The following is a 13498-nucleotide window of genomic DNA, read 5'->3' on the forward strand; positions in this document are numbered from 1 at the left end:
TTATTAAAAAACAAAACAAAACAAAACAAAAAAGCAGACACATGGGTCAGTGGATCAGAATAGAGAAACCAGAAATAGACCCTCACACTAAGGCCAACTGATCTTTGACAAAAAAAAAAAAAAAAAAAAAAGGAAAGTTGGTAGAGAAGCAGGAGATGGTAAAACTTCTGGGAATTTCTAAAATACAGTCTGATTATACAAAGTATAAAAGTGAGCTTGTTCTTTCAGAAGATATTTGTGGTTCACTGGAAGGCTGCTTGGCGTTTCAATTGTGGTTTCTTTATTCTCACTCATCCTTAAAAAATGTGATGAGTGTAATGAGCTTTGCATCCATTTTCAAGGCACAGGAAGTACGAAGTCCACCCAGCCCCCATCTGGCAAGCATCTTCCTGCTTCTGCAAATTTCCTCCATCACTCAACCCTGGGCCTGACCTTCCATTATCTTCCCCAGTCACCTGTGTTATCGTTCTGGAACCAAATCTATCAAGCTTCGAAGTGTTTTTTCAAACACTCCCATCTTCTCCATTTTGTTTTGTGTCTACATAAATAATTAAGAAAATGAAAGTCTGAGAAATACAACCATGGGCATCTTGAAAATGTTATATGTGTGTGTGTTGGGCGCTTGACATTTCCAGATTTTTCAGTGATATAAAGAACGCAAAGAGACCAGGACACAGGGAAAAGGGTAAATGGTATCAACCCAGATATGCTCCATATGTATTTTTCCTATTTGGAGGGGGGAGGGGTGTCACTGTTGTATTATTAAGATTTTGTCTTTCCGAGGTGTTTAAGAATCGCTGCAAAACTGTGGCAAAGGCACAGAGATTTCACGTACGGTCCTTGCTGACACATATCCCCAGCCTCCTTCACTGTCAACATCCCCCACCAGAGAGGCACACATTATCCCTGATGAACCTACACTGACACAGCATTATCACCCAAAGTCCAGACTTCATCTTGGACCTTCTGTGGGTTTGGACCGAAGTTTAGTGACAGTTACGCATCACTGTGGTCTCATACGGAGTAGTTTCACTGCCCCAAAAATCCTCTGTGTTCTTCCTCTTTATCCCCCACCCCTCTCTGCAAGCCTTGACAGCTGATCTTTTTACAGTCTCCATAGTTTTGCCTTTTCTAGAATGTCATGTAGTTGGAATCATACAGTATGCAGTATTTCTGAGGGGCTTTTTTCACGTAGCAACCTGCATTTAAATTTCCTCCATGTTTTTTTCATGACTTCATGGCTCATTTCTTTTTAGCAATGAATGAATATTCTATTATCTGGATGGACTATGGCTTATCCATTTACATACTGAAGGGCATCTTGGCTGCTTTCGAATGCTGGCAATTATGAATAAAGCTGCCTTCAACATCTGTGTACACGGTTTTGCATGGACATACGTACTGAAACTTTTGGGGGTGATTACCAAAGAGCACAAAATTTTCATGATCATAAGGTAATAATATATTTAGTTTTGTGAGAAACCACCAGACTGTCTTCCAGTATAGCTGTACCATTTCACACTCCCACCAGCAGCGAATGAGAGTTCCTGTGGCTCCATCCACACCGCTGCCAGCATTTGATGTTGTCAGTGTTCCTATGCTTTTAACAGTAACATCTGGGGGCATGTACATCTGATGGGTTAACAGGACAATCAAGAAAAATCGATTTGGAAAAACTGACACAGCAAACTACCATGCCTTGTGGTTAGTCCTTATTTACAAAAAAAATGATTTTTTTTTTTTTTAATTTTAGGCTTTCCCCTTCGTTTCCCCACTTGTTTATTTTTAAACACATGGATAAACATGATTCTTTTAGGGGAAAAAAAAGAGAAACAAAGTATATATAAACGAGAGTAAAATTCATTCATAATTTTACATCCAAAAAAACACTACTAACAGTTCATGTCCTTCCAGAAACATAATCTTGTGTGTGTGTGCACACATGTGCATGCACAGACACACACACACAAGCACACAGGGTATCCATTAGTTCTTGCTGCATAACAAACCATCCCAAAACCTTATGGCTTAAAATAACAATCATTTGGGGTGCCTGGGTGGCTCAGTGGGTTACAACCTCTGCCTTCAGCTCAGGTCATGATCCCAGGGTCCTGGAATCGAACCCTGCATCAGGTTCTCTGCTCTATGGAGACCCTGCTTCCTCCTCTCTCTCTGCCTGCCTCTCTGCCTACTTGTGAACTCTGTCAAATAAATAAATAAAATCTTTAAAAAAAATAACAGTCCCTTATTTAGCTTATATGTCCTTGGGTCAGCAATTTCAGCTGGACTCACCTGGAAGGCTCTTCTGCGGCCAATAAGTTAAGGTACTCCTCTTCAGGGGATTACCTAGGGGTAAGTGGCCCATAAGGGTCTCATTATCCAGTCAATTTACCCAGTCTTGTTCTATGGTTGCAGTAGCAGGGTTCCCAGGAGAAGCAAGAAGGCAAGTCCAATGTGCAAGCCTTTTCTAAGCCCCTCATTTAACAATGCAATTCCCATGGTCAGTCCAGAGTCTGGGGGTGGAGAAATAGAACCCACCATCTGATAGGACGGTCTGACTTGGGAGAATGAGTGGCTATGTCTGCAGCCATTCAAAACCCTGCCACCCAGGGGTTGAGATACTACTAAAATGTTTCTGAAAACCATATAAACCCACACTAAATTAAAAGATATTATAAATGATTCCCATATCAATACATATTGCTCTACCTTATGGTTTTTTTTTTTTTTTGATAATGAGGAATTTTATTTTTTATTTATTTTTTTAAGTATGCCCTACATTCAACGTGGGGATTGAACTCATGACCCCAAGATCAAGAATTGTTCGCTCAACCAATGGAGCCGGCTGGGCACCCCCAGCTTGCTCTTCTAGATAACTGCAGAACGGTGCCCCATTGAGCTGTGCCATAATGTATTGACCTCTGTCCTGAACTCCAGCTTTAGAACATTTCCAATTTTTCGGACACATCTCTGTGCATTCATCTTTCCATCTATCCATGGTTATTTTCTTGCATCACTCCTCAGTTAGCTTATCTTCACCTTCCAAGGCTCTCAAAAAAACACAGCCTTTGTTCATGAGAAGACATGGGGAGAACAGAGTCAGAAGGATGGGAATAAAGCCCTGGATAAAACCCTGATGGTTTATTACAAACTTGTCAACAATACTAAACAAATTAAGACAACAAAGTAAAAGTAAATGTAAAGATAACAATAAAATCATCTTGGAATCCCACTTGTTTACAAAGAATAATTTGTAAGTATATTCTCATATACTTACATTTATTGTTTCAAACATGCACTATGGGGCTATTTTTTACTTATTTTGCTATCAGCCCAGGTTACTGGAGCATTTCCTTTAGCAATGCATTGGTCTCTTCTTCAACATACCCAGAATTAGCTGCCTCTAGTTCTTACTGGGTCTGGAAACCTGGGCTCATCTACTGTACCTGCCTCTCCCATCTGACTCCAGAGCCTAGAAGAGATCAATTTACCTAGTCTGGTTTCACTGGCAATGATAATCTTGGTGTCATGGCTCAGCCTCCCCACCTGCTTTTGGGCCTTTTCCAATTCGCTAAGTACTTCCTCATCAGTTTCTTTTTTTTTTTCCATCCCCCCATTTCAGGAATAAGGGAAAATCGCTAGCACTCAATGTGCACCTGTATGGGGTACTCAACAAGCAAAACAGGAGAGGAAATAAAATAAACACCTTATTATAGTCAAGCTGGGCTAGGTCCAAGATGATGTCTAAAAGCTTTTGTCTGCAGAAAGCTGAACTCTCAGGGCTGATAACAGTGACTGGATGTCAAAGGTGTAATAAGAAATAAAGGTCTTTAAAAACAAACTGCAAACACCATAAAATTGTATTGTGCTCAACTTCCCTATTCAGTGGCTTTGTTATGTGTGTGCATTATGGTAGACAGTTATGCCAACGGAAGACAAGAATATTCTAAGCTTGTCCTGTGTTTATATATGACTTCCGGAATTAAGGTGGCATGCATGAATTTCTTACTCACCCTGCATAATCGATAGGGTAAATCTGGGAAAAGAGAAACGTGAAGGGCTTGAAATTATGCTTCATCTGGCTGGTTGTTTTTTTTTTTTTTCCTTCATTGTGTGATAGCTGCAGTTTCAAAAAAAAAAAAAAAAGAAAAAGAAAAGAAAATCCATTCTCTCCACCTTGTGTTTTTAACTTTCCATGGCTATTTTTCAGGCTCCTAATTCTAGTTGCATTAGTTGTACTAGAGACATAGGGCAAGACAATGCTGTACTGGATAATTAAATTTGCTCTTTTAGAAAGGATTTCCATATGGAAAGATTAAGACAAAATGAGGCTGAAAGACCTAACATCCATTTGTGACCTAGCTCTGTAAGGCTGGAAAGGTCACTGAGACTTATTTTAATCCCAATAGTACAGGATGGAAGTCATACAACCATTACATGCTTTACTTATTATTTCCTCTTCAAAATGATTGTAAAGATTAGAATGTAATCTTACTGTTTGAGTTGTCCTTTACCATGACTTAAAATCTTGTTCAGATTAAAATGAAAAGTATCAAAGTCTCTGGTCAGGTCCCTAATTAGTGCTTAGCATCTCTGGGATCACATTTTCTTCCCCCTCACCCAAAAAAACCAAGGAATGCCTCCATTCATGGAGAAAGACCAGTTTCATTTTAAGCAGGACTACTGATGTCCATGGCAAGTCTGCTGACTGAAAAGAAAGTGTTTATTGATTCAACCTTTCCATAACCCTCTACTAAAGTAAACATGTCTAAGACAACTAAGCAAAACATCAAATTTCACTCAACTACCATGTGGCCCTCTTGCTTAAAGAACTTGGCATGGGCCACTCTCCAGTCAAGGTCCCAGTAATATAGAGGATCTGCATTTTATATGTACAGTAATCCCCCACACCAACACTTTTTTCTCACGCCCTCCCTCATGTCTCTCCTATCTTCCGTTAATGTCTGGGGGCTAAAAGTTTAGTATGATCCTCACTAGGTACAACCGTTGTGGCACATGTTGGTTTCATCCTGTTATAAGTTGGTAGAAGCATCTTCTCATAGGATATGAGAGAATAGCTCTGCACAGTTTCATCATCTTTGGAAAATTTCACTTTGTTGAGAAGGCTATAATCATGCACCACCCATGACTTCTAGGTCTGATCCTAAACAAGAATTTTATATTTCTGATGTCAAAAATCCCTAACCAAACACCATGGTAATCTGTACTGAACCCCAGAATTTACTCAACATGGGGAAATTAAAATACTATCTTCACATTCTTATATATAACATTTGTCCTATATTACATCATCACTGAGGCAGGAAATGGTTAAAGACATGCACATATGAGAATTAGTATTATATTTGTATTGGCATTTACACTTCATTTATTCATTCAACAAATAGTACTGGTCATCTACTATGTGTGAGGCACCATACTAGGTGCTGAAAACATAATGATAAATAAAACACATTCTCTAAAACTCATGGTGCTAACTCCCCAAGAGAGAAAGAATAAAGGTCATATCATGTTAACTACATATGAACATGGTAACCAAAGAAAAAAAAAAGGTAACAGAATGCATATGCATTTTGTTTCAAAAAGGCATGGTTTTGAGTTTGTCTTCCTTAAACAGATTTTTTAGTTTCCATTGCTCCCTAAAGCAACTCCTGGAATAAAGTGTAAGATGATGTCATCTTTCTGGGAGAACCTGGTTTCCTTTTACCCTTCTGCAGTAGCAGAACTATATATTCACTTAATCTCAAAGCTGTATAAAACTACAAAGGTATAGGGGTGCCTGGGTGGCTCAGTGGGTTAAAGCCTCTGCCTTCAGCTCAGGTCATGATCTCAGGGTCCTGGGATCCAGCCCCACATCAGGCTCTCTGCTCAGCAGGGAGCCTGCTTCCCTTCCTCTCTATCTCTGCCTGCCTCTCTGCCTACTTATGATCTCTGTCAAATAAATAAGTAAAATCTTTAAAAAAAAAAAAACTACAAAGGTATACATTTTAAAACAACCTTAGGACAAAGTCTCGTACATTATTTCAGATTACACTTTTGGGGGAGTTCATTAACTGCATTTTGTTTCTCACAGAGGAATTATAATAATGACTCTGAATGAGATTTTAAGAATGTGGATCAAAAACAACAACTTACACCTTGGCCTATATAGAAAATCTGGGTATAAAAGTATAAGCTGGCAAGATTGGTGAATGCTGCAAACCATTTTGATGCTGTCCTTGTTTTCTGTTCCATGTAACAGAAAGGATGGGGGTACCTGGGTGGCTCAGTGGGTTAAAGCCTCTGCCTTCGGCTCCAGTCATAATCCCAGGGTCCTAGGATTGAACCCCACATCAGACTCTCTGATCTACAGAGAGCCTGCTTCTTACTCTCTCTCTCTGCCTGCCTCTCTGCCTACTTGTGATCTCTGTCTATCAAATACATAATTAAAACCTAAACAAAAAAAAAATTTAAAAAAAGAAAAGGAAAGCATGAGCCATCAGTGGTAGAACAGTTGGGACGGTAGCCTGTATGCTTTCCATGACGAATCTGATAAAGATGCCCAGGCCTAATGTCACTGGGGGAAATACAGTATGTAGTTGGGGGACACTCATCAAATCTCTATGGTAAGGAGAAGGCAGATAATCTTTTATTCTTTTTGTTCCATTCTAAATAAGGTAGCTTCTTCTCTGAGTCTGCTCTAAACCAAGTCTGGAGAAGTTAGGGTATGTAAGGACAGTAACATACAGCTAGCAAAAAGAATTAAAGTAGTTTCAATAATTTGTAAACATCTCTGGTAACTTTTTCAAAGGATTATTTAAAAAGTATTATAAACCATAGTCAAGCTGGTGAGATACAATCAATGTTTTAGTCAACTTCACTGCCCTACCTAGTGCCTATTCAGAGCATTTTCTCTTGAAGGTCCAACTCACTAGAAAGTACATCATGGTATTTCTTCCTCTCACCTCTACCTCATTGTAGTGAATCAGTATTGGTCTTGAAATGCCAGGTGGTCCAGACCAAGCACCAAACAACCAAAAATCTGTTTAAAAACATAAAATGTGTCTGCCTAGGTTAGAATATAGCTTTTATCTTGAGTTATGTGACCTCAGTCAGGTTGTTCAACTTTTCCGTGCCTCAACGTCTTCATCTATAAAACTGGATGATGTTAGAAACTGTGGGCTGTTGTTGACATTAAAGAGTTCAGAAGAGAGAATGGGATATACTCAAAACCACTAAAGTTACTGCTATGTGAGTTGAGTTCTACTGGCACCTAAACTGGGAAGATATAAAGGGCGTAGCCTTTTCCATGTGTGGGGAGAGAAAGAGAATGACAAGTGAGCACAGATGTAGAAAAGACTTAAGGAGACACAGAGAGAGAGAGATGAAAAGATTACATTAGTCAGGTTCTGGGAAGAAACAGATGCCACATTCAAATACAGACAATTGATTAACAGGACTGGTAATAACCCTACGCCTAAGAGGCAGGGAGAGAGAGAAGTTACTAGAACTGGAAATGAAGGATTCCAATAGCTCCTCATATTTTATCTGTTCATTCCAAGAAGACAAGTCCTTTGATGGGTAGATATAATCAATCGAGGTGAACCTCCTGGTGGGCACCAATCCTTCAGTTTCACACTCGTCATCTCTAATCTTCTACCAAGTTTCCCCATAGGCTGAATCTGACCAGAAACCAGAGGGTAAGAAAACTATGTGATAGCATCCATACAGGTCAGCCTGCAGGAGCAGGTCGCTGTGTGGAGAAGGATAGAGAGTGGATCTAGAGGGCCAACACAGAGGAAGCCCTGCACACACACCATTTGGCACAGAGAGATGACATCTACTCTGGGTAAGCCCTCTTCCTGTTCTGACACATCCTGTCCTTGGGTCTTTCCAACACATTTGCTTTTTAGTCTAAGCTATACAGAGTAGTTTTCTACTATCTGAAAAGCTACTTTGCCGTAAGTAGAACAATTTTGGTGACTACAAAATATGAGTAGAAAGTCTATGGGCATAAAAGCAGAGAAAGAGGGGTGCCTGGGTGGCTCAGTGATTACTCGTCTGCCTTCAGCTCAAGTCATTATCCCAGAGTCCTGGGATGGAGCCCTGCATTGGGCTCCCTGCTAGTGGGGAGCCTGCTTCTTCTCTCCCACTACCCCAGCTTGAGTTCCCTCTCTCACTGTGTCTCTCTCCATCAAATAAATGAAATATTAAAAAAAAAAATTAGAGGAGAATCATCAATTTTGCCTTACTAGCAGTCCAGAACTTTCAGAGAGTAAGGATCACAATCCCAATGGCATTTTATGAATATTTATTACCTTGTAGCAATAACTAAGCCATGACAGCTATGGCTTAAACTCTGCACTTTCACTTGATGTCTCCAGAATCTTTAGAGAAGACCGAGTTACTAGCATCTAAGAAGCTCATGGGATTAAAGATATTGTCAAAATCTCCAAGCAGCTCCCATCTCTTCATGCTTGCTATTACCTAAATATTGCTATTAGGTTTTATTTTCTGACTTTGAAGTTGCCTGGGCTCATCTCTGAAACTCGTCCAGATCTCCTTTACCCCTATTCAGTTTATGAGCCCAGAAAAGAACAAAAGCACAACCAACCCAGTACAGTAAAAGTCTAACTCGTACACTACCCAAGGCTGGGTTTATGACTTCTCCTTGCTCTGCTGCCAAGAAGCTCTCCTAAGCTTCGTGAAGACACACACAGAGTTATATTAATACATTCACAGAACACACACATGCACGCACACACACATCTTGTTTTTTTCCACATGGAAGCTTTCTTGGGTGAGAACCATACTTGACTAATTATGCTCCAAGCCCCAACCCCCACAACAAAAATTTTCCAAAGAAAACAGCTGAAATCTCACCGTGGCCGGTGTCTGGAAGAAGCTGTCTTGAGAATCATGGAATAAGCAGCTCCCTCTGTGGGGGGGAAAGAAAGTGATTATGTCGCATGCAAGGCCTTTAAATGGAGGGAGAATTAACTCAGCTTATAATAAATCACTGTTGACATCCTCACTAAAGACTTCTTGCTCTCCCAAGCCAGGGGGAATTTTTAGCTGGCCAAGAAGGAAACTGTACAAACGCTGGCTATTATTTGAATGTGCAACCTTCATATGGGAGATTCTGAAGGATTTTCCCTATACGGTCTGAGCAAACCCCCACAGAGAATAGCTCCCCTACTAAAACAAACAAAGATTGATTAATAACTTATTATCATATTTTACAATTGAGACTTTGGAAAATGTGTAACAGCAGGAGGCCTGTCTTCACCTCACTTGTTTTTAACTTATATATTGGTCTTTTGCTAAGGAAAAAAAAAAAAAGTCACAGTAAAAAGACTGAGGACAGCAGCAATCCTTCCTTTCATGGTTTGAAGAAGAAAGGTATTTTCTTTTTCCTTTGTAATTTTCAAGTAAGAATAACTGATCTACCAACTCTAATGAAATTTTATAGACGGTAGAGCATATAAGTTGCTGTCATGTCATGCTCCCTGCAAAGTCCCTGAGGAAATGAAGGCAATGTCTATGCTAATCCTTCCAGGAAAAGGAACTCCAGTCTGAGAGGTGAAGTGACTTTAGGACATCTGGGTAGAAGAAGGTAGAGGCAGGACCTTTGCTAAGCTCTGGTGTGGAGCCTGTTTTCGATCACGTAGAAATGCTTCATAAAGAGGACGCATTCCTCAGTTGATAGAATCAAATTCATATTAATATTTATCGAAACATTTAAAAAAATCTTCAAAGTGTTACTAAGCTTCCCCCAGAGTATTTTTTTTTCTCCCAAGTATATTATTACCAATGTTTGTACTAGCCATACTAAGTGATTCAGTGAAAAGTGGATCCACAAGGATTAAATTCTCTATTCCCCTAAGAGCTTTAGCCCATCTCTGGATGAAACCAGCACATTTCAGTGTTTTTTGCTTTTTGGGGGGGAAGGTTGATTCAAAATTATATATAAATTAAATGCATATAAACAAGATTTGAATGATACTTCACAATGAGTAAAATTGACTTCAATTACTAGGTTACTCCAGAGAAGTACCTTCTTGCATGCTGGATAACTGTGTCTGCCCCTCCGGATATATTCTCCATGTGGACCCACCCCACATAGTGTCTTGAGAGGCAGACCTATAAATATCACAACAACAATCCCTTGTTCTTTGACTTCCATTTGGGTTCAACCAGTGGGGGGCCCTGGAAAGAGACTGGAAGGAAGGAAGAAGATGAGGTGCAAGTATTTATCCTCCTGGTTCCCTCTTTGCTGGGGAGGCTTAGTCACTACTTACATGCCAAGAACCTCTCTAGAACACTCTTCTCTCTTGGTTCCAGGAAGGTCTCCTTACTCTTGGCCCCATCTTGCCCCACAGAACTGCACTTTTCCCTGAAGCTTTCTCTAAATCCTTCCCACATCAGTGTAATCAGCTCTGTTGCAAAACTTCCCTCAGATCACCCGGACTGAGTGAGATTCAGCCAGAGCCCTGCCAGGAAGAGGCAGGTACACTCAGACAAGGTTTTCATCTTCTTGATGGACCTCAAAACTATGCATCCAAGACTCAACACATATCTGAGATGTTGACAGAATCAGATAGGATTTACTTGTTCTAAGTAAAAGCGCCATATTGATATCCTTATTCAAATGATAAAGAAACAAGCAAGCAAGGTGATCCTGTTCAATAGATTTGTTGTTTTTTGGGTGGACTGGATTAATTCAAAATTAAGTGCAAATTAAATGTAGAGGAACAAGATTTGAATGATGCTTTCAAATTACTAAATTTTACTTCCATTAACAGAGTACTCTGGAGAATAATAATAATTAAAAAAAAAAAAACAGAATGATTAGAGATCAGCCTGTATTAACTGAGTAAATTTGCCTATTTTTGCTTAATGTGATATTAACCTGAATTAATTATCATCCCATTTTGGATATATTGAGTTATATGATCTTATATTAATTTTTACTGACAGTCCTTTGGATAAATTAAATTATATATAATTTATTAATTATATTAATTATTAATTGTATGATTAAATTAAATTATATATACACAAACCCTACTGTTCACTTACTTAATAATATAATTTCTACTGTACAACTTATCAGTGTCAATAATGTATATCATTCAAATTCTGATTTTATGGTCCCAATAAACAAGCAAGCAAACAGATTAATAAGTACGTTTTAAAAAGATAGACTGATGTTGCATAATGTATATATTATACATGTAGAACATATAACTGGAAATATATTATATTGGTTATAGCAGTTAAATGCAAGATTTATGTGGCTCATTGAGTGCTAATTATTATTTTCTCTTGCAACACACTGTGGCATTTCAGTGAACTATTTTGACATCAAGGCATTCCTAAGTATAGGCAGTAGGCTCCTATTAATATAGTAGCATATTTTTAGCATAGGCTTTAGCTTTTTAAAACCACACAGCTCAAACTGTCCCTCACAGAAAAAAAAAAAAAAAAATACCATACTCGAGTATAATCCCATCTGTGTGTCTACCTGAGTCCTTTAGCTTATGAAACAAGTACTCGACTTATATAAAAGATAAAGATAAATATATATTTAATTTCAGCAAGATTCTCCACAGTAAGTGAAATCTCATAAAACAGGAAAAAAAAATTTTGTCTGTTGGATTTACCTTCTTGCCTCTTCAAAAGGGTCTCAGAAGCCCTGGCATAGCACAAAAGTGACATGAGTATTTGAAGAAAAGACGAAAGTGTCAAAGATTCCAGAACACTCGTGACCAAATGTGCTGTGGCTAGGAAGTCACGACAGTGGGCTCCCAAACGGGATCTGTTTGGTTGACATTTCTGTGTGGTGTGCGCGTGCGCGCGCGTGTGTGGTTTTGTGTGTGTGTGTGTGTGTGTGTGTGTGTGTGTGTGTGTTTCTACTCAGATAGCCAGGGTAACAAGTCAGACAAGTTCTCCCACAAACAAACTCAACACTGTTAATCAATCACTCTTTGCACTTTGAGAATTCACTTCCTCCTGAAAACCACTTATGAAATGAACCATTTTTCCTCTTTAGATTAGAGAACTGGAACAGAGGGAATCAGCACACTCGTGGTTACATATTGACGTCTGGAGACAATGGAATTAAAAGCAGCAGTTCTCGCCGCCGATAGATAATCATTCAGTTCTGCTGAGCGCAGATAACAGAGTGAGACACAAGCCCTTAATCACCAGCACTCACTTGTTTGGCTTTCGCTTTCTACTTTGTATAATAAAGTCGATGGTGGCACCCTGTACATTTCACAAAAGCCAGAGGCTGAGTCCGTGGCCATCTTGATCCTAAGCAAATCCAAAAAGTAGAGAGCCAAGAAGACCCTGCACCATGAATGCCATGCAGATTTCTGGAGCCGCTGTGTCCCTCCCTCGAATGTTATTTACTTTCCCATTGCACCAGCTTTTCTCCAAGTGTGTGATGGATGCTCCTTGATAAGGAATCCTTCTGTAGAAATATCTACACAAAATAAAATACAAAACAACATACTCACAGGTTTTGCTGATCTCCACATTGCTCCAAATTGCAAATCTCCAGATTGCTCCAAACCTCCAGAGCCTTCTCAGAGGATCTACCCTGTTGCTTGGCTCTAGATTTGGGGGAGGATATCATGAGCTGCTAGTTCAGAATTCACAGTTCACCCCCGCCCCCCGCCCTTACCCTGATCGCTCACCTCTTTAGTAAACACCAGGAGTCAGTTATATCAAGCTCATTCCCTGATCTCGCGCAGTGTGGAAGAAATAGGGGAGAGTGGTGGGAACGGCCATGAGGATGAAGCCGACGTACACTACCAATTAGTAACAGCTGATACCCTGATGAGCGTACGGTGAGAGCACGACAGGAGACGGCAGTCACACTCACGATACCTGATGGGCTGGAAACATTTGGGGGTAGAAGCAAAGAATTCTACACAGTACAGTTTCGAGGAATTGGCTAGGCTCACAAACACAAACTAATTTCTGCTCTTCAGGGATGACTTCTGTTCATCCTCACAAGGGTAAAGCAGCAAATATTTGAAACTGCAAGTTGGCTGAGATGTGAAAAAACCAACCTACTCTACCTTGTCCTCATTTTACAGAGAAGGAAATTAGAATTCTCGGAAACTGGTAACTGGTTAGAATGCAGCCAGCTGTTTTTTTGTTTTTGTTGTTGTTTGTTTGTTTGTTTGTTTGTTTTGTTTTGCTTTGTTTTATTTAAAAAAAGGGGGGGGTGGATAGAACCCAACTCACTCATTTGAAACCAAAAGCTATTGTCCAGCCATATCTGATATATTAAATATTAACAAGTGAGACTGATAAGTGAATAATGAGCTTGGTCACTCTTTTTACTTGAGGTGAAAGTAAAAATCTGGTGCTGAGTATATTCCTTATTTACTATAAATCAAGATTTCATTGTTGAATGCTATTTTTGATCATTCAACAATATAGAAAGTGCTAGAGGACACTTTGAGAGGCTTCCCAGATCCCA

At 39.5% G+C, this 13498-nt stretch overlaps 1 long non-coding RNA gene across 1 annotated transcript in view; it reads right to left on the reverse strand.

Moving 5' to 3' along the window:
- The window catches only part of LOC116578440, a 38170-nt gene extending 25278 nt beyond the window's left edge, over positions 1 to 12892 (reverse strand). The window contains exons 1-3 of the long non-coding RNA XR_004280881.1: positions 12705 to 12892; positions 12525 to 12620; positions 8884 to 8938 (exon numbers count right to left, since the gene is read on the reverse strand). This is a non-coding gene — a long non-coding RNA (uncharacterized LOC116578440). The remainder of the gene's footprint in view (positions 1 to 8883; positions 8939 to 12524; positions 12621 to 12704) is intronic.
- Positions 12893 to 13498: the final 606 nt, after the last annotated feature.

This window comes from Mustela erminea, chromosome 18 (genome assembly GCF_009829155.1).
Source record: "Mustela erminea isolate mMusErm1 chromosome 18, mMusErm1.Pri, whole genome shotgun sequence".
Classification (NCBI taxonomy): Eukaryota; Metazoa; Chordata; class Mammalia; order Carnivora; family Mustelidae; genus Mustela; species Mustela erminea.